The following is a 19525-nucleotide window of genomic DNA, read 5'->3' on the forward strand; positions in this document are numbered from 1 at the left end:
GGGGATGAATGGAAACCACCGCCAGTCAAAGTTCCTCTGCCTGCCTCTCCTGTCCCTTTTTAAGACTGTGCAGGACTTTTCTCAGGCCTCCAGGTCACCCACGGAACCCAGCATGGAACAAGGTGGCTGGTCCTTCATTGTGGCTGGCTTCCTGGGCTGATGGGGATGGCCCAGCCTCTTTCAGGGGCCTTCCTTTGCTTGCAAGGGCTGTAGGTACCTGTTTCTATCTCGGAGAGGCCTGCCCTGGCTGTGCCTGGCATTCCAGCCCTCAGTGCCTTCCAGGGGGTGGGTGAGAAATGGGTTTTTGCTGCAGAGTGTGGGCCAGCTCGAAGGTCATGTAGCCAGCCTGCACCTGCCGCAGAGGGGTGCCGGTGGGCCCCACCCTTCCTGGCACTCTGAGAGGGTAGCTGGGTGCTGGGGGGGCACCTGCCTGCCATCTGCTGTCACCACGGAGGGCGGCCGTGTGCCCGTGGCCGAGAGGACTCTGTGCCAGGCTTGCCGAGTGCATCCTTCCATTCAGTCCTAAGACGGGGGTGACGTGGCTGCTGCCACCCATTTCATGGATGGGAAACACTGGTGCAGGGAGTTGAGGGGGCTCCATGTCCCGGCAGCCCCTCCCAGGCCACCCTTCACCTACAGCCCCTGCTTCCCCCAGAAGCCCCTCACCGTTCCCCCAACGTGTCCTGCCACCACACCCCTGGGGAGACGCCCACCCTGACAAGTCCTTCTGCCCAACTTTGCTGTATGCTAAGCCATAATTAATCTGTGTCTTCATCTCTTATTCATCAAAGCCTCACCCAGCAGCACCTGGGGCTGGTGCTGGGAAGGGGCTGACAGCCCAACCCCTGGCAGTGTCCCTGAGCATCCCACGGGGGCTGCCTGTCTCCAGAATCTCCGCAGGCACCCTGCTGGGCACGCCCCTGCCAGGCCCAAGGCGCTTCCCACATCTGGGGTATGCATTGCACAGTGGCAGCCCCATCCCTCCCTTCCCCCTCCAGGACTGGGCTCTGTGTCTTTCTTCAGAGTGGGAGGCTGAGCTGGGAGTAGGGAGAAGAAATCAAGCCAACTGGGACATGCACCTGCTGGCACCTGGGCACCAAGACTGGGCTTACCCCTTCTTCTGGCTTCCAGGAGGAAGTGTGAATCCCCAGGGCTCCTGGGTCACTCTGGTGGTGGCCAGCAGGTGCAGCTGGATTGGTGGCCTCTGTCTGGGCAGGAGCTGCGGTCCCAAAGTCTGGTACAGGGGCTGAGCTCCAGGGGGTGGGGTCCCCAAAACCTACTCCCCTCCCACTCCTAGAGAGACTGTGGATTACTCCAGAGCTACCCACCTGGCACTGACAGCTGAATTGGGAGCAGCCATTCACATCAGGGGCCCAGCAGGTGCACAGAACTATGTTGAGATGTGGGGGCACCTGCTAAGGGGACCCATGGGCTGCTTCCTGGTAGAGGATACCAGCTGGGGTAGAGCGGCTCCAGGGGCTGCTGCTCATTGTGTCCACTGGCTGGGATGCCCTAGTGGTCAGTGCCCAGCCTTGCTGCAACCATTCCCAAAAAAGCCAACCCTGATGTGGTGCTCACTGGTCCTACCCAAAGTCTCTTGTCCTGCCTTTTTTTAAAACAGGCAGAGTGGACAGTGAGAGAGAGAGAGACAGAGAGAGAAAGGTCTTCCTTTTCCATTGGTTCACCCTCCAATGACTGCTGTGGCCGGCGCACCACGCTAATCCGAAGGCAGGAGCCAGGTGCTTCTCCTGGTCTCCCATGTGGGTGCAGGGCCCAAACACTTGGGCCATCCTCCACTGCACTCCTGGGTCACAGCAGAGAGCTGGACTGGAAGAGGGGCAACTGGGACAGAATCCGGCGCCCTGACCGGAACTAGAACCCGATGTGCTGGCGCCGCAGGCGGAGGACTAGCCTATTAAGCCTTGGCACCGGCCTCTTGTCCTGCTTTTTAGCACCCCTCACTGCCTTCATCTGCTCTCTTCCTCAGTCTTTTAAGGCACTCAGCAAACATTCTGCGAGGCCAGCTCCTATACCTCTGCTGGAACCCTACTCCCCTTGTCCCCACAGTCCCGAGCAGGAGGGCTAAGCCAGTGGCCCCAGAACAGAGGATGCATCTGGTACCTCTGGCACCAGGGAGACTTAAACCAAGCCCCCAGGTTCTCTGCCCACACCCCCAGCAGGAGGCTGTTCACCCCAAGAGCCATGGGACAAAGGAGCTGTGCAGGATGGGAGCCTTCACCCTATGCCTAAGCTGATTCTGGACTGAGACTCACCTGATTCCTGTCTGAGGTCAGCCCTGGGGACCACAGCCTCACCTGTGCACAGGGCCCTGTTGCCTGCCTGCTTGGAAGGAGGCTCAGGGGGTGTGTGGGCGGCGCCTGGCGTGAGCGGGGGGCTCTGGGGAGGCTGCAACAGCAGGCAGGGGTATTTTTAGCCAGGCTTCCTGCTGGCAGTCCAGGCTGGCCAAGATCTGCTGCCAGTCTTGGAGACACTTTTCCCAGCGCGTGTCCACATCCAGGGGCTACCACCACACACCCCGGCAGCCCATCGAGCCGAGGCCCTTCCAAGAGGCCGGCCACATCGGGAGCTGAGCCTGGCGTCTGGGGAAGAGAAGCCTGGGCACACAGCCGTAGGCTGCCGAGTCCCGGGTCCCAGGCTCCCGGCCGCCACTCTCAGCCGCTGGCCAGGGGTTGGATTCCTGGGAGGCTCTGACTGATGGCCAGGCTCCAGGTTTCGGGCTGAGTATCCGCCTCCCGCCTGCCTAGAGAGCTCTCAGCTGCACAGCTCAGCAGAGCAGGCTGAGCCTCGCTGCCTTAGGCGCCTTTCCTGGGTGCACCTGCCCAGCACTGCCCGGCTGCTCTGGCCGGTGGGTCTTTCCAGTTGGTTCTACAGGGCCAGGCCCACTCTTCCGAGATGTGTGTGTGTGTATGTGTGTGCGGAGGGGCCCACACCTGGGCCTGCACAGCCTGCCTAGTGGGGCCAGGGTTTCCGTCTTTTCCTAACCAATGCCCAGCACCCTGGACAGCGCAGCACCTGCGTTGAGTACGCTGCTGCTCGCGTGGCCTAGGCCCAAGGGGTCCAGGCGCATGTGATGGGATCTAGATGATATCCCGGGCTTGCACCCATGCAAGGTCCCCCCGGCTGAGGTCCTGACCACTTGTTCTGGAAGTAACTGCAGCCCTGAAGTTCTGATCCTCACACATGTTGTATGAGGGCTCTTGAAAAGTTCGCGGGAAATTTGAATTAAGACACGTTTATTGGGGCATCTCATTTGAGCCGCAGTTCCAGTCCTGGCTGCTCCACTTGCTATTCAGCCTCCTGCTAAGGCACTTGGGAAGGCGAGGGAAATGGCCCAAGTGTGTGGACCCCTGCCACCCACATAGGAGACCCCAGTGGAGTCCCAGGCCCAGCACTGACCATTGTGGCCACTCGGGCAGTGAACCAGAGGATGGGAGATCTCTTTTTCTCTTCCTCTCTATTACTCTGCCTTTGAAATAAATAAAATAAACTTTAAAAAACACCCCCATAAGAAACAAAAGACAGTTGCATTCTGGGGTGCCATGCAAAAGAAAGACGAATGACCCAGTGTGAATGTGAAAATATCGACAATTCATTTCACGAAGGGCCTTTTCTGTGTGTCATAAAGACACTGATCATAAAAAGGCTGGGGCCGGCGCCGCGGCTCACTAGGCTAATCCTCCGCCTAGCGGCGCTGGCACACCGGGTTCTAGTCCCGGTTGGGGCGCCGGATTCTGTCCCGGTTGCCCCTCTTCCAGGCCAGCTCTCTGCTGTGGCCCAGGAGTGCAGTGGAGGATGGCCCAGGTGCTTGGGCCCTGCACCCCATGGGAGACCAGGAAAAGCACCTGGCTCCTGGCTCCTGCCATCGGATCAGCGCGGTGCGCCGGCCGCGGCGGCCATTGGAGGGTGAACCAACGGCAAAGGAAGACCTTTCTCTCTGTCTCTCTCTCTCACTGTCCACTCTGCCTGTCAAAAAATTAAAAAAAAAAAAAAAAACAAAAAACAAAAAAAACATAAAAAGGCTGACGGACTCAAGAGAAAAATGAGCGGACATGAAATGAACTCATCAGAATAGGCTGGACCCTAGTCAGAATAAGAAGGATGCACATTTAAGTTACAACCAGAGGCACCGCCCCATACACACACACACACACACACACACGCACACACACACGGAAACAGAGCTCCTCATGGTGCAGGCGCCTCCTGGTGGCTGGTGGGAGAACTGCAGGTGCAGTTGGGCGTGTGAGGAGGATGAACCCACAGGTGCAGCTGGGGTTGTCTGGTGGAGGTGGGGCTGGGGGGTAGAGAGCATCCTTGCAAAGCAGGAAATGAAGTACCATTTTGCAATCAAACAACTGACACCCGCCCCTCCTGCTGCCCGCACTGCCAGTGGCAGAGGGCAGGGGCTCTCCTGGCCATGCCACCTTGGGGGAGGGGCAGAGGTGCTGGTAAGTTGGGGGAAGCAGCGTGCTCTGTGCTGGCTGCCCAGAGGAGGGGCTGAGCAGCTGGTCCCTGACTTCCAGCTGTGGCGGCCAAGGCCAGCTGTCCACCTCTGCAGAGACCTGCCCACCACTCATCTCCCAACCAGCTGGCGTTCCCACAGGGGCTGAGCCGGAGGGAGCCACGGCCACCACAGAACGGTGGGCAGTCCCCTCTACCCTGCACCCACCTTGGCCCACACCTGCCCCGCCCAGCCTCTGCAGAGCTTTCTGGGGACAAGGTCACCTTCTCGGCTGAGGCTGAGGCTGGGAGGATGTCGCAGAGACGGGAGACAGTGGCCGGCAGAAGCTACTGCACCGGCACCCTGCTCCTGTAGGGCCCTGGAGGGAGGGGGCAGGCTGTGCCCTTGAACTTTGCCTTGGGGGCCTGGGGCCGGACATCCTAGGGGAAGGCAGCAGCCGTCCGGCCGCCCCTGTGTGTCCCCTGTGCCTGGGGAGTTTCAATGACCGAAAGCCAGATCTTGAAGCAGAAAAAGGCTGTCAGGGAAGAAAGAGCTGACGGAGGAAGTGTGTGAGCGCAACGTGGGCTTCCCAGGGCGGCTCACGGGTGACAACACACGGGCGGGCTGAGAACACGGGAAGCTGGGCGTGTGGCCCACAGGCGCGGCGTGTGCTGTCTTCTCACTGCGTCTGTCTGTATAAAAATCGCTCTAAGATAAACCGCCTGGTGGGCGGGGGCCTGGCATGCACCGGCTGCACACAGCAGCCTTCCGGGTCAGCCACGTGGCCTGCCACTTGCAAAGGCTGCCCTCAGGGACCTTGGCGACGGCGGCCCTGGCTGGTGTATCTTCAGGTCTCTGGCCTTGTGCTGCCCTCATTGAGGCACGGGGCAGGTGCTGGCCTAGGTTGTCCAAGCTGCAAAGGACCGAGGCCTTACACAGAGCCAAGGTCAGGTTCCCTGGCTGCCAGAAGAGTTAAATCTGCAGGAAGTGGGGATTTACCAAGGTCAGTGTGGGTGGATTTATTTATTCTTTAAGATTTATTTATTTGAAAGGCAGAGTTGAGAGAGAGAGAAAGAGAGAGAGAGGGAGAGATCACTACTCCCAAGGCTGCAAAGGCTGGGGTTGATCCAGACCAAATCCAGGAACCAGGAGCTTCATCCTAGTTTCCTATGTAGGTGGCAGGAGCCCAAGCATTTTGGCCATCCTCTGCTGTTTTTCCCAGGCACGTTAGCAGGGAGCTGGATCAGAAGCGGAGCAGCCAGGACTCAAACTGGTGCTCATATGAGATGCTAGAATTACAGGTGGTGGCTTAACCTGTTACGCCACAGCGCTAGGTCCCATATGGGCGGATTTGAAGACATAGTGGCTAAGAAGTAACTCCTCCTGGCTAGATCTGGGGTCAGACACACCCCCGATCAGGGTCCCCTGCCCAAGGAGGGTCTCTCCTGTGTTGCTTTCATCATGTAAACCCAGACACAATGAAATAAAATAATATCAAAAGTGCATTTTAATAACAGATTAGGGGCTTGTGTTGTGGCACAGTGGGTTAAGCTGTTCCTTGTGTCACCAGCATCCCATATGGGAGTGCCAGTTCGAGTCCTAGCTGCTCCATTTCCCACCCAGCTCCCTGCTAATGCGCCTGGGAAAGCAGGGGAGGATGGCTCAAGTGCATGGGCCCCTGCACCCATGTGGGAGACCTGGATGGAGTTCCAGGCTGCTGTCTGCCTTACTCCCGGCTACTGAAGCCATCTGGGGGAATGAATCAGTAGATAGAAAATCTCTGTCTCTCTGCCTTTCAAAACAATAAATATTGAAAAAAAAGAAAGAGAAAGATAACCCGATGAGTTGAGTGGCACACATCTGGGACATATGAAACCCGGCAGCAGGGCCCAGCCCCGCCCCTGCCCACTGCTGCCCGGCTCTGACCCGGGAGTTGATCTGACCCATTTTCCACCTGCTCTGGGCCCGTTCTCCTCTCTGGGCCGCTGCTCCCTGCTGGGGACACCGCATAGCCTTCCGCGCGGTGGCAGGAGGCATGCTGCGCTGGCTCCGGCTGTCCATCCTACCATCGGGCTTGGGGGGAGGCAGGCTCTGGGTCAGGCTGCTGTGACCTTGCCAAGGGCACACCCCTGCACCAGGACACAGCAGGGGTGTGGACATAAAGCAGCTGTGTGTGGGGGCGGGGCCAGCGCCCAGGGCACAGTGGCAGGCAGCGGTCACCCCGTCCCCACACCACCAGGAGGGACCTGTGTGCAGCCAGAAGATGGATGGGGAGGGGGGTGGGTGGGCTCCAGATGGGCACCTCTCCTGGCCTCAGGGGCCTCCTCCTGTATCCTCTGCGAAAGAGTGGTGGCAAATGTGCAGACCCACAGGGCACAATGGCCAGGTTCAAATCCTGCACTACAGCCAGCACCCCATCCCACAAGCAGCCCAGGGCCAGGGGCTTCTCAGAACAGCCGCCAACCAAATCCCTTTGGAAGAACTTCAGGCATGATGGGCCAGGGGGGCCTGCCGATTGCAAAGATTTCTCTGCTGGGCTGGGTTGGGGCACCAAAGTCAGCCCTAATGCTGTCTGGGACCTTGTCTCTGGGAGCTGTCAATCCTGGTTGCCTGCCTTGAAGAGGCGGGCCTGGGGCCGGGGCAGGCCTGCTGAGGACTCACGGAAGAAATCAGAGCAGAGGCTCCAAGCCCCACAGGCCCAGAGTAAAGGACTCAAGAATTCACTGGCCCAGCCCCCAGGCCTATGCACACCCCCCACCCCCACCCCCGCCACTGCTGGCTTTCTGACCTCCGGACATGGGTGGGCAGTGGTTGGGGCTGCTGAGGGTGTGGGGTTGTGTCCTCCAGTTCCTCACACCCGGGTCCAGAATGCCCCTTGGGGGGCCCAGCATAGTGGGTTAAGCTGCTGCCTGCAGTGCCGGCATCCCACATGGGCACCAGTTCGAGTCCCAGCCACTCCACTTCCGATCCAGCTCCCTGCTAATGCACCTGGGAAAGCAGCAGCAGATGGCTCGAGTGCTTGGGCCCCTGCACCCACATGGGAGAATGGAGACACCAAGGCTCTCAGCAGTCCCATGCCTGCTCCGGGCCGCAGTGAGCGAGTGGGCCATGCCTCCACCTTCTCCCTCTGCTACGTTCTTGAAGGTGACTCAGCGCCAACCACAGGGCTCCATGCCAGCCGGGGACAAGCTTTGCCTCTGCCACCTTAGGCGCTGTGTGCGGCTCGCTCTGAGCCTCACTGTCACCCCTGCCGCTGCTGGGCTGGGGGTGTGGAGGAAGGAAGGGCGACCCCACAGGGCAACCCAGGCAGGAAGCTGGCCCCTTTGGAGAATGGCTGGGATTCAGGACGGCAGGTTCCCAGAGCTGGTTCAATGCCGCTAGTGGGAGCCCTTGGGTTGGGGGGTGGGGTGGGCCAAAGGGAGCCACCCTCCCTAGCGACTGTCCCTGCCTCAGTGTCCCTCACTGGTTGCTGCCAAAGCGCACCTGTTGGCAGGGTGGATCTGGGAGTCAGCCGCCCACACCGGAGTGAGAGCCGGCAGAGGCCCCTAACTTATACTGGACAGAGACAGAGGCGGTGGCCCCCCTGCTGGAGGTGGGGGTGGGGGGCGCGGGCAACCATCCCGGCTACCCCCGCCTGGGGCCCTCCAGGAGAGGAGGGAAGCCTTGAAGTGCCAGGGCTTTGAATCGCCTGTCTCCATGGCAACGCGTGGGCACAAAGGGCCGGGCCCAGTGCGCAGGCAGCGGCTCTACGCAAAGCTGCAAGGAGGCAGGGAATCTTTTATTCATGCGGAGGGAGCATGGGGAATCCGAGCTGCACCCGTGCCTACAGCCAGGCTGGGGTCTTCAGGCCGATTCGCCTTCCCCACATAGGCCAGGGTACTGAGCCAGCACCCGCTGGGCACACCAACTGAGCCCCTGCGGGCTGGCCAAGAGGACAGGAGTGTGGGCAAGTGGAGGGCACGGCTCGAGCAAGAGCCCGGCATGCGTCGGGTAGTGACCCAGGGGGTCCCCGGGGGGAGCACGGGAGGCCACGCCTTCCTCCACAGCCAGGTCTCTAAGGCGCATGCCCCGGACAGGAGCCGCCCCTCGAGCCCACTGCACCAGCAGTGAGGAGACACAGCCTGGCAGCGGCGCTGCTCAAACGGGACCCAGGTGCTGTTTTGGCTTCAGCAGGTTCCAAGGAAGCGCCTCCGAGGAGAAGCGGACACGGGCAGGGAAGAGACGTGGGCGGAAACAGCAGTGCAAGGGCCCGGAGGCAGACAGAGCCGGGAGTACTTGAAGATGGACAGGAAAGCCAGGAGCCAGAGGGGGCGGAACCTGCCCAGCACTGGCAGCTGCCCCTCCCCACGCCACCCTGGCCCTGGGCTCCACACCTGTGGACGTGGGGGTCTCGGGCCTCCAGCATTGCAAGGTCCCTCCCGGCCTCCCCGCCTGCTGGGCCCGGCTTCTCCTGACAATGTCTAATAAGGGGTGATCTGTTAGGAGCCTGGGTGAACCAGGTTGGACAGTCAGCATCAATTCCAGCCACCCTCGGTGCCAGGGAGAGATGGATGCATAGAGCCGTGATCGGGGGAGGGCTGGCAGGGCTGGCGAGGGGAGCCAGGGCACCCTGTTACTCCCCAGGGCACCACCTGGAATGGCCCCTCCATTCAAAGATGGACATCTGAGGCCGAGGGAGACTGGGTGCGCTCCTGATCCATCGCCTGCTCCCCAGCCCCGGGTTCCCGCCTTGGTGATGCCTGCCCCGGTGGGATTCCTGCCCAGATAAGCCCAGTACCTCCCGGGGAACTCTGATGCTCAGTAATAAGGCCTTGTGGCTGGGGGCCAGTGCTGTGGGATAATAGGTTAAGCCTCTGCCTGTGGTGCTGACATCCCATATGGACGCTGGTTCGAGTCCCAGCTGTTCCACTTCTGATCCAGCTTCCTGCTAATGTGCCTGGGAAAGCAGGGGAAGGTAGCCCAAGTGCTTGGGCCCCTGTACCCCCGTAGGAGACCCAGAAGAAGCTCCTGGCTTTGGATTGGCCCAGCTCCTGGCATGGTGGCCATTTGGGGAGTGAACCAGCGAATGGAAGACCTCTCTCTCTCTCTCTACACATCCCTCTGTATCTCTGCCTTTCAAATAGGGTTTCCAAGGACTGCCGATGAGGGCCAGTCCCTGCCCACCCACAGGCGTGTTCAGGCACTCGCAAAAGACTAGCCAGGACCCGCCACACCCCTGTCCTGGTGGCCCTCCTCTTCCTGAGCGAGGCTGACGGCTGCCCAGGGTGGCCCCCAGCAGTGCCAGTGGTCACTCTGCTGCAGGGTGCTCCCCGAGCCCAGGAGCCGGCGACCGCTGCACTGCAGCCCTGGCAGGGAGGAGCTGTACCTGCTGGAGGTCTCCACATCTCTGAGTCAGAGAGGAGTCCAGCAGGAGGGCACGGCTCAAACGGTTGTCTAGGACATCGAAGGACAGAAGGTGCAGGCACCCAGGCAGGCAGGCAGGCAGGCGGCCCCGAGCCAGCACCAGGGCGGAGGGGAGGCACAGCCAGTGGCGGGGGTCGGGGGAGGCAGAGCCAAGGTGCGGGCAGCAGGTGGTGGCGGCTCCAGCCACTTTTTTGCTAAGTGCCTTGTTTGAATCACCCAATGCTTTCATTGCAAAGATGCCACATCCTTGGGGGGAAAAAACCATAAAGCTCTATGCTCCAGGGGGGAGCCGCGGGGAAAGCCAGTTTAGAGTGGTCCCTGCACAGTGATGCCCACCCTGGCCAGTCCCGCAGCCTGCAGGAGCGCACCACCAGCCAGGGGGCCTGCGGGAGGCGGGGCTTGTGTCTGATGGAGCTGTCACTGATTCAGCAGATGCTTGGCCCGGCTAAGGGACCCTACCTGGGCACCCTGGTGCGCGTCCACCAGCCACTGCTGCCGGGTCCCAGGGGGCCTGCGGGAGGCGGGGCTTGTGTCTGATGGAGCTGTCACTGACCCCGCCTGGGCACCCTGGTGCGCGTCCATCCTGAGCACTGCAGGGGGAGGCGAGCTCTGCTCTGCATGTGGGTCCCGGGAGGCAGCTGTGGGACATCCGACATCTACCCAAGGCCATGGTGCCCCCACTCCCCGGAGCATCGCGCCTCGCCACCCCGGGGTGTGCCTTGTCCTCCCTGTGTGTCCATCTAGGGAGCTGCAGACAGTCAGGGTGGGCTCTGCAGGCCAGAGACCGGGCACGGAGGGGCAGCAGGCACCGTGGATCTGGGGGTGGGATGGAGCAGTGCGCAGGGCTGGGGCTTACTGGAGCTGCCTGGCTCCTGGGTAATGGGGTAGGGCGGGGAGGGGGAGGGGTCTCCCAGGGTTGAGAGCCGAGCATTCTTCTGCAGCAGGACGGCCTCCAGCCCCATCTGCCTCCCTGGCGGACGGACAGGCGGGCGCTGGGGCCTGGAGGCCACCAGGCGTGGTGAGGCTCCTTGTGCCAACGTGATGGTTCCGGGGCAGTGCCCGCCGCCGCCGTGCCCACTCCTCGCTCGCTTCCCCCTCCCACCAAGGCCCAGGCCCTTGCAGATCTGCAGGAAGCCAATTATCCCGAGGCAGGCGGTGCAGGTAATTGGGAAACCAGGCTTTTAAGGTGGAGCCGAGCGCTGGGGTGTATCCGCCAGGCCATGCCTCCGGGGGCTTAAGACCTGCTGAGCTGCTTGTCTAGGCCCCGCCCCCACAGCTGCTAGGGGGTGGGGAGGTGGGGGTGGCATCTCTTGGCTACCGAGGTGCGAGGTGTGGCTAACAGCCTTGCAGCCACCTGTGTCAGGAAGCCAGGATGGGCCCCAAATTCAAGGTCATCCAGCCTAGGGGGGCCCTTCCCCGGTGGGAGGCAGCTATGCTCTGCCTGCTAGCCTGGAGTGGCAGCCCTGCTCTCTCCTGGGCCTTCTCCCTTTGGACAGGGCAGAGAAAAGGGGAAGACAAAAGCATTTCCTATGCACACTCGTGGACTGGGATGCAATGCCCCAGAATGGTAAGTAGCGAGGAGAGACAGAGGTGTAGAGACAGAGACAAGGGGAGACAGAGAGGCAGAGAGAGCCAACACAGGGGACGCCTGTGGAGGAGCCTGGCCTGCCCTGACCTGAGTGATACAGGGGACCAGGCCCTGAGGATTCCTGTGGCCAAGCCAGGCTATGGGTCTGTGCCTGCAGCTGCTGTCCCAGAGGCTGTGTCTATGCCGTGTTCACCTATGGAGGGGTTCCGCCTGGGGTGTCCACATAGGTTACCACCCAGTGGGGGGTGCATCTGGGTTGCGTGTTCCCCGAGCAGTAGAAATGTGCTTGGCAGCTCTGGAACCCACTCGTGGTGAGGCCCATGGGCCTGCTGAGTGTCATATGCTGGGGCTCCAGGCTGGACAGGGCAGCCCTTGGTGGGGGTGGGTGACCCGCAGAGGTGCAGAGGAGGCTGGCAGTGGGAGGGAGGGCCAGAGTCTAGGGTGACCTGCAGATGAGACCACAGCTCCAGGGCAGGGGGCCATGCCGGATGGGCCACCGTGGGTGCCTTGCAAGGAAGAACTGGCCACCGGCCGCCAGGCTTTGCAGCTCCATGGCTCTCTGCTGCCCTCTGCTGGTGTCTCGCTCACTGCAGGCTCGGCCCACCGTGGAACTGCCTAGTGGTACCAGGAGCAGGTGGATTACCCCCTGGAGGGGTCTGAAGGGCCCAGAGCCTATGCTGACCCCTGTTTCCAGCCTCACGCTGACTAGCAGCCCACACTGGGCTGTTTCTGGCTGGGAGCTTTTTTTGGGGGGCTTCCCTGTGGCTAAAGAGGAAAGAGGGGCTCAGAGGGGCAGAGCTGCAGCCTAAGGTTATCAGGCAGAGGGGGCAGAGTGTGCCGCAGGGGGATGCAGGGGAGCAGAGCCCTCTGCAAGGCTGGGAACCCCGCCTTTGGTGCCGGCACTGTGGCTCCCAGTTCCTGCGATGCTGGCATCTCACATGGGTGCTGGTTCGAGTCACAGGCATGGACCCCAGCCTGCTGCCGGTCCTGCTCTGTGCGCTGGACAGTGGCTGTGCTATGCCCTGAGCTTACTTCCTGCTGTGCAGGTGCGTCCATGAAGCCTTGAAGGCTGTTCCACGCCTGCTCGATGAGTGGTGACTGCTGTCATCATATTGCTGCTCTCCAGTGTTGTATGCAGGCTTCATTGTTCTTGGAGGATGCCCCACTTCCCCTCCCTCTGCACACCAGGTGGCTTGCAGGGGGGGCTGAAGATGTCTCCTAGCTTCTCTTGGGGCCTCCAAACCCACAGAGGGGTCAGCATTCACAGTGGTGTCGGCGTGTGCACACAGGCACACAAATACCCATCCCTCTGCACAGGATGCTGTGTGTACATGCGTGTGTCCCATATGGGCATGTATCTGTCAGTGCACACATAAACCTGTGTGCGCTGGTGCATTGCCCTGCGAAGCTCTCTGGCTCTCCGCCCTGTGTGCTGGGGGCTCAGGCCAGATCGCCCCCTGCAGCCCCCTTTCCTGTGTCTGTCACCTTGGCCACCAAACCTTCAGCTTTCTGACAAGGAAGGAAAAGAGCTTTTCCAAGCTTTGGAGTGTGTCCAGGGCAGGAAAAGGCTCTGCAGGAGGCCTGGGTGGTCAAGAGCCTAGGAGGGGTGTGGTGGCAGCTCTGGGGCTGGAGGGGGTCCTGGGAGACACAGGACTCTGTATTAGCACCAGTGTTGGAGCTGGCATTGCAGCTGCCGCCTGTGACACTGGCATCCCACTCAGGCGCTGGTTCAAGTCCTGGCTGCTCCACTTCCGATCCAGCTCTCTGCTATGGCCTGGAAAAGCAGTGGAAGATGGCCCAGGTCCTTGGGCCCCTGCACCCGCATGGGAGACACAGATGAAGCTCCTGGCTCCTGGCTTTGCCCTGGCCCAGCCATGGCTGTTGTGGCCATTTCAGGAGTGAACCAGTGGATGGAAAATCTCTCTGGTCCCGTGGTGGGACCCAGGGCCTGCTACGCCCTCCAATTCCCACCCCAGCATCTCCAGACCCACCACCACCCCTGGGCGCCACAGGGCTCATCTAGGTGTAGGCAACCCCACACCTCAACCCAGGCTCAGCCTCCAGGAATGGGCCAGGGACCCTCAATGCCACAGCATTCTCCTGCTTCCTCACCAGCCCATCCAGCTGGGTGGGCAGGGGGTCTCCACGAACCTGCTACCCCCGCCTGGAAGCAGGGTGGGAAGTGGCCTCTTGGGAATTTGGTCCCTGTGTCAGTCACACACTGGCCTGTCCCTCCTGGGTGGGTGGGGGGAATCCCTCACCCCCTACCTGGCTCTTTTTCTCTGGCTCCCTTACGTACACCCGTGGGTTTCAACATTAATCAGAAGCCCTGCGGGCATGGCTGTCTATGACAACAGCTTCTGCCACGGCCTAGAAGCATTTATTGGGCTCTAGCCCGAAATGCAGCTACCACGAGATGGCCGCAGGGCCCTGTCCAGCTGCAGGTGACAGCTTCAGAGACAGGCCATCAGCGCCTCGGTGTCTGTGCGGTGGCCTCTCCAGCAGGGGTGGCAGGAAGCACAGCAGGACACCACTCTCGTGCACCGTGCAGGGTCTGGAGGCCAAGGTCAGCACTGCTGCAGGCAGCGCAGGCGACATTGCCAGCGGGGCAAGGCAGGAAAATCAACGCTGGACGGAAGGACGGAGGCAGGTGCACTGGGGCTGGAGGCCAGGCCCCCGCCCAGAGCTTGTTCTTCCAATGTCAGAACCTGCGTACAGGGGTCGCCATTGTGGTGCAGTGGGTTGATCTGCCACCTGTGATGCCGGCATGCTATATGGGCTCTGGTTTGAGTCTTGGCTGCTCCACTTCTGATCCAACTCCCTGCTATGGCCTGGGATAGCAGTGGAAGATGGCCCAAGTCCTTGGGGGTCCTGCACCCATATCGTCTATCCCTACCTCTTTCTCTGTAACTCTGCCTTTCAAACATATATATAAAATGTATGTGTATATATATATGTAAATATATATAAATATATATTTAAAGATTTATTTATTTTTATTTGAAAGTTACAGAGAGCAGAGGCAGAGAGAGAGAGAGAGAGAGAGAGAGAGAGAGAGTCTTTCATCCACTGGTTCACTCCCCAGATGGCCACAATGGCTGGAGCTGCACCGATCTGAAGCCAGGAGCCAGGAGCTTCTTCTAAGTCTCCCATGTGGTGACAGGAGCCCAAGGATTTGGGCCATCTTCCACTGCTTTCCCAGGACACAGCAGAGAGCTAGATTGGAAGAGGAGCAGTCGGGATTTGAACCAGCACCCATATGGGATGCTGGCACTGCAGGCAGTGGCTTTACCCGTTATGCCACAGCACCAGCCCCCATATATATGTATTTTAAACCTGCTTATGGAGCAGCCAGGGGAGCCACCATCCTCCTGGGCTTGAACATGCCTGGTATGGGAAGGAGGGCTCCTTATCCCATTCAACTCAGTGCCATTCCCAAAGGGGAGACAGAGGCCTGGACCAGCTCCAGATGCCCCAGCCAGGCCCAGCCCAAGAAACCACCAACCAGTACCAGTGAGCCTGGCTGGAGGGGTCCCAGCTGTGGATCTGCCAGGGGACAGGACAGGCACTCACTTCTCGACTCAGGCCTGACCGGTACACATCCAAGATAAGCTAGGGGGTAGGGCTGGTGCTGTGGCATAGCTGGTAAAGCCGCCGCCTGAAGTGCCGGCATACCAAATGGGCACTGGTTCAAGTCCCTGCTGCTCTACTTCCAATTTAGCTCTCTGCTATGGCCTGGGAAAGCAGAGGAAGATGGCCCAAGTCCTTGGGCCCCTGCACCGCATGGGAGACCCGGAGGAAGCTCCTGGCTCCTGGCTTCGGATTGGTGCAGCTCCAGCCGTTAGTGGCCCATTGGGGAGTGAACCAGCTGATGGAAGACCTCTCTGCCTCTCCTCTCTCTATGTAACTCTGACTTTCAAGTAAATAAATAAATCTTTAAAAAAGGGGGGGCATTTCATTAATTGTGTGGAAAATGGCTGGTTCACTCCCCAAATAGCTGCAATGGTCAGGGCTGGGCCAGGAGCTGGGAACTCCATCAGGGTTTCCCACATACGTGGCAGGGACCCAAGCACTTGGACCATCATCTGCTGCTTTTCCCAGGTGCATCAGCAGGAAGCTGGATCAGAATTGGAGCAGCTGGTTTTTGAACTGGTGCTCCAATACGGAATGCTGGCGTTGGAATCAGCGGCTTAACCCGATGCACCACAACGCTGGCCCCCTGAAGTTCTGACACATATCAGTCAGTGGGAGTGGGGGGTGAGGGTAGGGGGTGTACCTGATGCCCTCAATACCCAGACCCCCAGAGAGGCTGTGCTTGGCACCCCTGATTCAGGAGTGGAGATTTAATGGGGGCCCACCGAGAAGGGGCGGGCTCATCCCTGCACACTGCTGGAGGGAGATGATGGGGCAGTGGCCGTGGTTAAAGAAGGCAGAGGTGGGGGCTGGCGCCCTGGCGCACTAGGTTAATCCTCCGTCTGCGGCGCCGGCATATCCCATATGGGCGCCAGGTTCTAGTCCTGGCTGCTCCTCTTCCAGTCCAGCTCTCTGCTGTGGCTAGGGAGGGCGGTGGAGGATGGCCCAGGTGCTTGGGCCCTGCACCTGCATGGGAGACCAGGAGAAGCACCTGGCTCCTGGCTTTGGATCGGCGTAACTTGGGCCATTGCAGCTATTTGGGGAGTGAACCAACGGAAGGAAGACCTTTCTCTCTGTCTCTCTCTCACTGTCTGTTACTCTACCTATCAAATAAATAAAATCTTAAAAAAAGTAGTAATTAGAGGTGAAGGCTTCCAGTGACCCCTCACAGCCCCTGGCTGGAGGGAGCAAGCGTGGGGTGCGTGCAGCTGGTAAGCAGAGGTACTGGTCTCACAGTGTCCCTGGGGCCCTGGAGCCCCATGCTCAGCCAGGGTCTTTTTTAAAAAAGATTTATTTATTTATTTGAAAGGCAGAGTTACAGAGAGGCAGAGGGAGAGAGAGAGAGAGAGAGAGAGGTCTTCCATCCGCTGGCTCACAACGGCCGGAGCTGTGCTGATCCGAAGCCGGGAGCCAGGAGCTTCTTCCAGGTCTCCCATGCGGGTGCAGGGGTCCAAGGACTTGGGCCATCTTCCACTGCTTTCCCAGGTGCATCATCAGGGATCAGAATTGAAGCAGCTAGGGCTCGAACCGGTGCCCATATGGGATGCCAGTGCAGCAGCTGGCAGCTTTACCTGCTGTGCCACAGCGCCAGCCCCTGTTTAAGCAAATGTGTCTTTCCCTGGATGGGGCCATCTGCCCACCTGAGTGCATGTGGTTCACTGCAGACGCCCCATCCAGAGGGGGTGTGGCCGTGTCAGACGACGGGCTGTCCTAGCATCACTAAGCTCCCTTGTTGTGCTCGACCCCACAGGAGCCCGTGTGACAAGCCCTCTGACTCCCCAACCCTGATCTGAACAGGGCAGGCCCCCAGACTCCTGGGTTGTATGTGTGTCCCCCAGGGAGGGGCTGTGTGGAGAGCAAAGTCACAGCTGCAGGAACGGCCCTGCCTTGGACATTTGGCCCAGGACCTGGGTGACCTGCCACTGCCCGCTATGGGCCACTAGCCACCATGCAGGCAGGCCCTGGGGCATTAGCACATCCGTAACCCTCACGTGGAATGCTGGCAGCTGCATCAGTGTTTTTTAATCAACCTCACTTGCCCAAGGGAAAAGTATGGCCCAGGATTTAACGGCAGGTGGGATCACTGCTGCTGCGAGCATCAGCACGATACGCACCTGCCACACACACCTGCTCTGGGCAGTCCAGGTGTCTCCCACCGGAACCCACCTTCTCCTTCACACGCATGACCCTGCTTCATTATCACCAGGAGGCACACGTGTAGCCAGCTCCAACTCCATTATCACCTCCTCCCTCTCGTAGCCAAGTGCTTTCTGCTGTGCCTGTGCTGGGCTCCTGCACCTGGCCCCTGAAAGTGGTAACGGGGGCTGGCACGGCGTAGCAGGTAAAGCCCCTGCCTGCAACACTGCCATCCCGCATGGGTGCTGCTTGGTGTCCCGGCTGCTCCACTTGCAATCCAGCTCCCTGCTAATGTACCAGGGAGGACAGCGACCCTGGGTGTGGGTCCCTGGGAAAGCTGCTTTCTCTCCCCGGTCTTGGAGACCCAATTTCCCTTGCATAAGAGGAAGCAGTAATCCTGGTTCCTCCGTGGGACGCTTGTGAAAGCCACGTTTGTCAGCACACAGAGTATGCCCTGATTTCCTGAGAAAAGGAGGCGGTGGAAACATTTAAACACCTTCCCTCGCTCAGGCATTGAAAGTGACTAGTGGCGGGTGCCAGGTTCCAGCAGAGGATCTCAGCGGAAGGAAGTGCAGTCACGTGTTACCGGCTCTGAAAACAATCAATGAGACTGACAGGGCCAAACAGAACCCGAGGAGGATCCGTGAGATGGGAGGGGGTGGGTGGTGCCGGGGGCGGGCGGGGCGAGCACCGCTGCCGGAGCGCGTGGTGCAGGCTGATAACGAGAGAGACCGGCTCCAAACTAAACAAAAAGGACTGCGTTCCTCTGCCCACAGACAGAGCACATATTTCCATGAACAGGAGCGTGGAGCAAGCAGGATGAGCCTAGGGAGCCGGGATTCGGGCAGGCAAGCAGATATTCCAGGAAATTAGGGGTCGGGGGAAGAGGGCGAGGGGAAGCTTGGACGGAGCTCAAGGCCACGGTGGAAACAGACCGGAGTCGCCCGCTCTGTGGATCCCAGCACGCTGGGAGGCAGCAGGCGGCGGCTCAAGCACTTGGGTCCCTGGTGGAGTTCTCACCTTTGGCCTCTCCCAACTCTTGCTGTTATGAGCATTTGGGGAGTAAACCGGTGGAGGGGAGTGCGTTCTCTCTCTCCCTCTCCATTTCAAATAATATTTTATTTACTATTTAAAAGATCATATTTATTTTTTATTTGAAAGGCAGAGCTACAGAGAGTGAGAAGGGGAAGAGACAGAGACAGAGGTCTTCCATCTGCTGGTTCACTCCCCAAATGGCCGCAGCAGCCGGGGCTGGGCCAGGCTGAAGCCGGGCGCCTGGAATGCCTTCCGGGTCTCCCACGTGGGTGCAGGGGCCCGAGCACTTGGCCATGACTTGCTGCCTCCCAGGCTGCACATTAGCAGGAAGCTGGGTTGGAAGCCGACTCAAACCAGTGTTTCGATGGGACAGCGCCGTCGCAAATGACAGCCTGACATTCTCAGTGACATCACAAATGACAGCCTGACATTCTCAGTGACATCACAAATGACAGCCTGACATTCTTGGCCACAATGCTGGTCCCTCAACAATAATTTAAACATAAAAATAAAGTGAAAAGTAAAACAGAAAAAAAAAAGATACTTAAAAGGGGGCCAGCAGCTGGTGCAGCCGAGGCCACTGATGGGGGAGGCCAGCAGGGGGCAGAGCCTGTGACACTCAGTGGTCAGCGAACTCCACGCCCATCAGCAGGCACTCCCATTCCTCCTGCCGTCCCCCTCCCCCCACTCCACTGATTTGCCTCTAGGAGATCCTTATCTACAGATTTCCTTATCCGGAACACTTCATGGAAACACATGGCTCCTTTCAGCTAGCATAGTATTTATTTACACACCAGCATGCCATTGTTTTTGTTTTTATTTGAAAGGCAGAGTTAGAGAGAAGGAGAGACAGAGACAGATCTTCCATCTGCCGGGTCACTCCCCAGATGGCCGTGGCTGGGCTGGACCAAAGCCAGAAGCTTCTTTCGGGGCTCCCACATGGGTGGCAGGGGCTCGGGCACTTTTGGGTCACCCTCCACCTCTTTCCCAGGTGCATCAGCAAGGAACTGGATTGGAAGTAGAGCAGCTGGGACTCGAACTGACGCCTGTATGGGATGCATAGACCCTACCCCCTGTGTCAGATGAGGATGGGGAAGTCCAGGCCCTCATCTGAGGTTTGTCGTGAATGTCGGGGACAGGTTGAGCCGAGCTAACTTTGCACACCGTCAGTCCTTTTGCCAAAAGCCTGTGTGCTGTGGACGCTTGCCAGCTGTCTCCATGAACAGTTCAGCGAGAGGCAGCACCTTTGATAGAAGTACATTAGAGGG

The 19525-nt window shown here is 59.6% G+C and overlaps 1 non-coding gene across 1 annotated transcript; it reads left to right on the plus strand.

Annotated features, from left to right (window-relative positions):
- Positions 1-5154: 5154 nt before the first annotated feature.
- Positions 5155-5291, plus strand: LOC127488359 (small nucleolar RNA SNORA70). Its single transcript, XR_011385309.1, has one exon. It is a non-coding gene; the product is annotated as a small nucleolar RNA SNORA70 (small nucleolar RNA).
- Positions 5292-19525: the final 14234 nt, after the last annotated feature.

Source organism: Oryctolagus cuniculus, chromosome 21 (assembly GCF_964237555.1).
Source record: "Oryctolagus cuniculus chromosome 21, mOryCun1.1, whole genome shotgun sequence".
In the NCBI taxonomy this organism is placed as follows: domain Eukaryota; kingdom Metazoa; phylum Chordata; class Mammalia; order Lagomorpha; family Leporidae; genus Oryctolagus; species Oryctolagus cuniculus.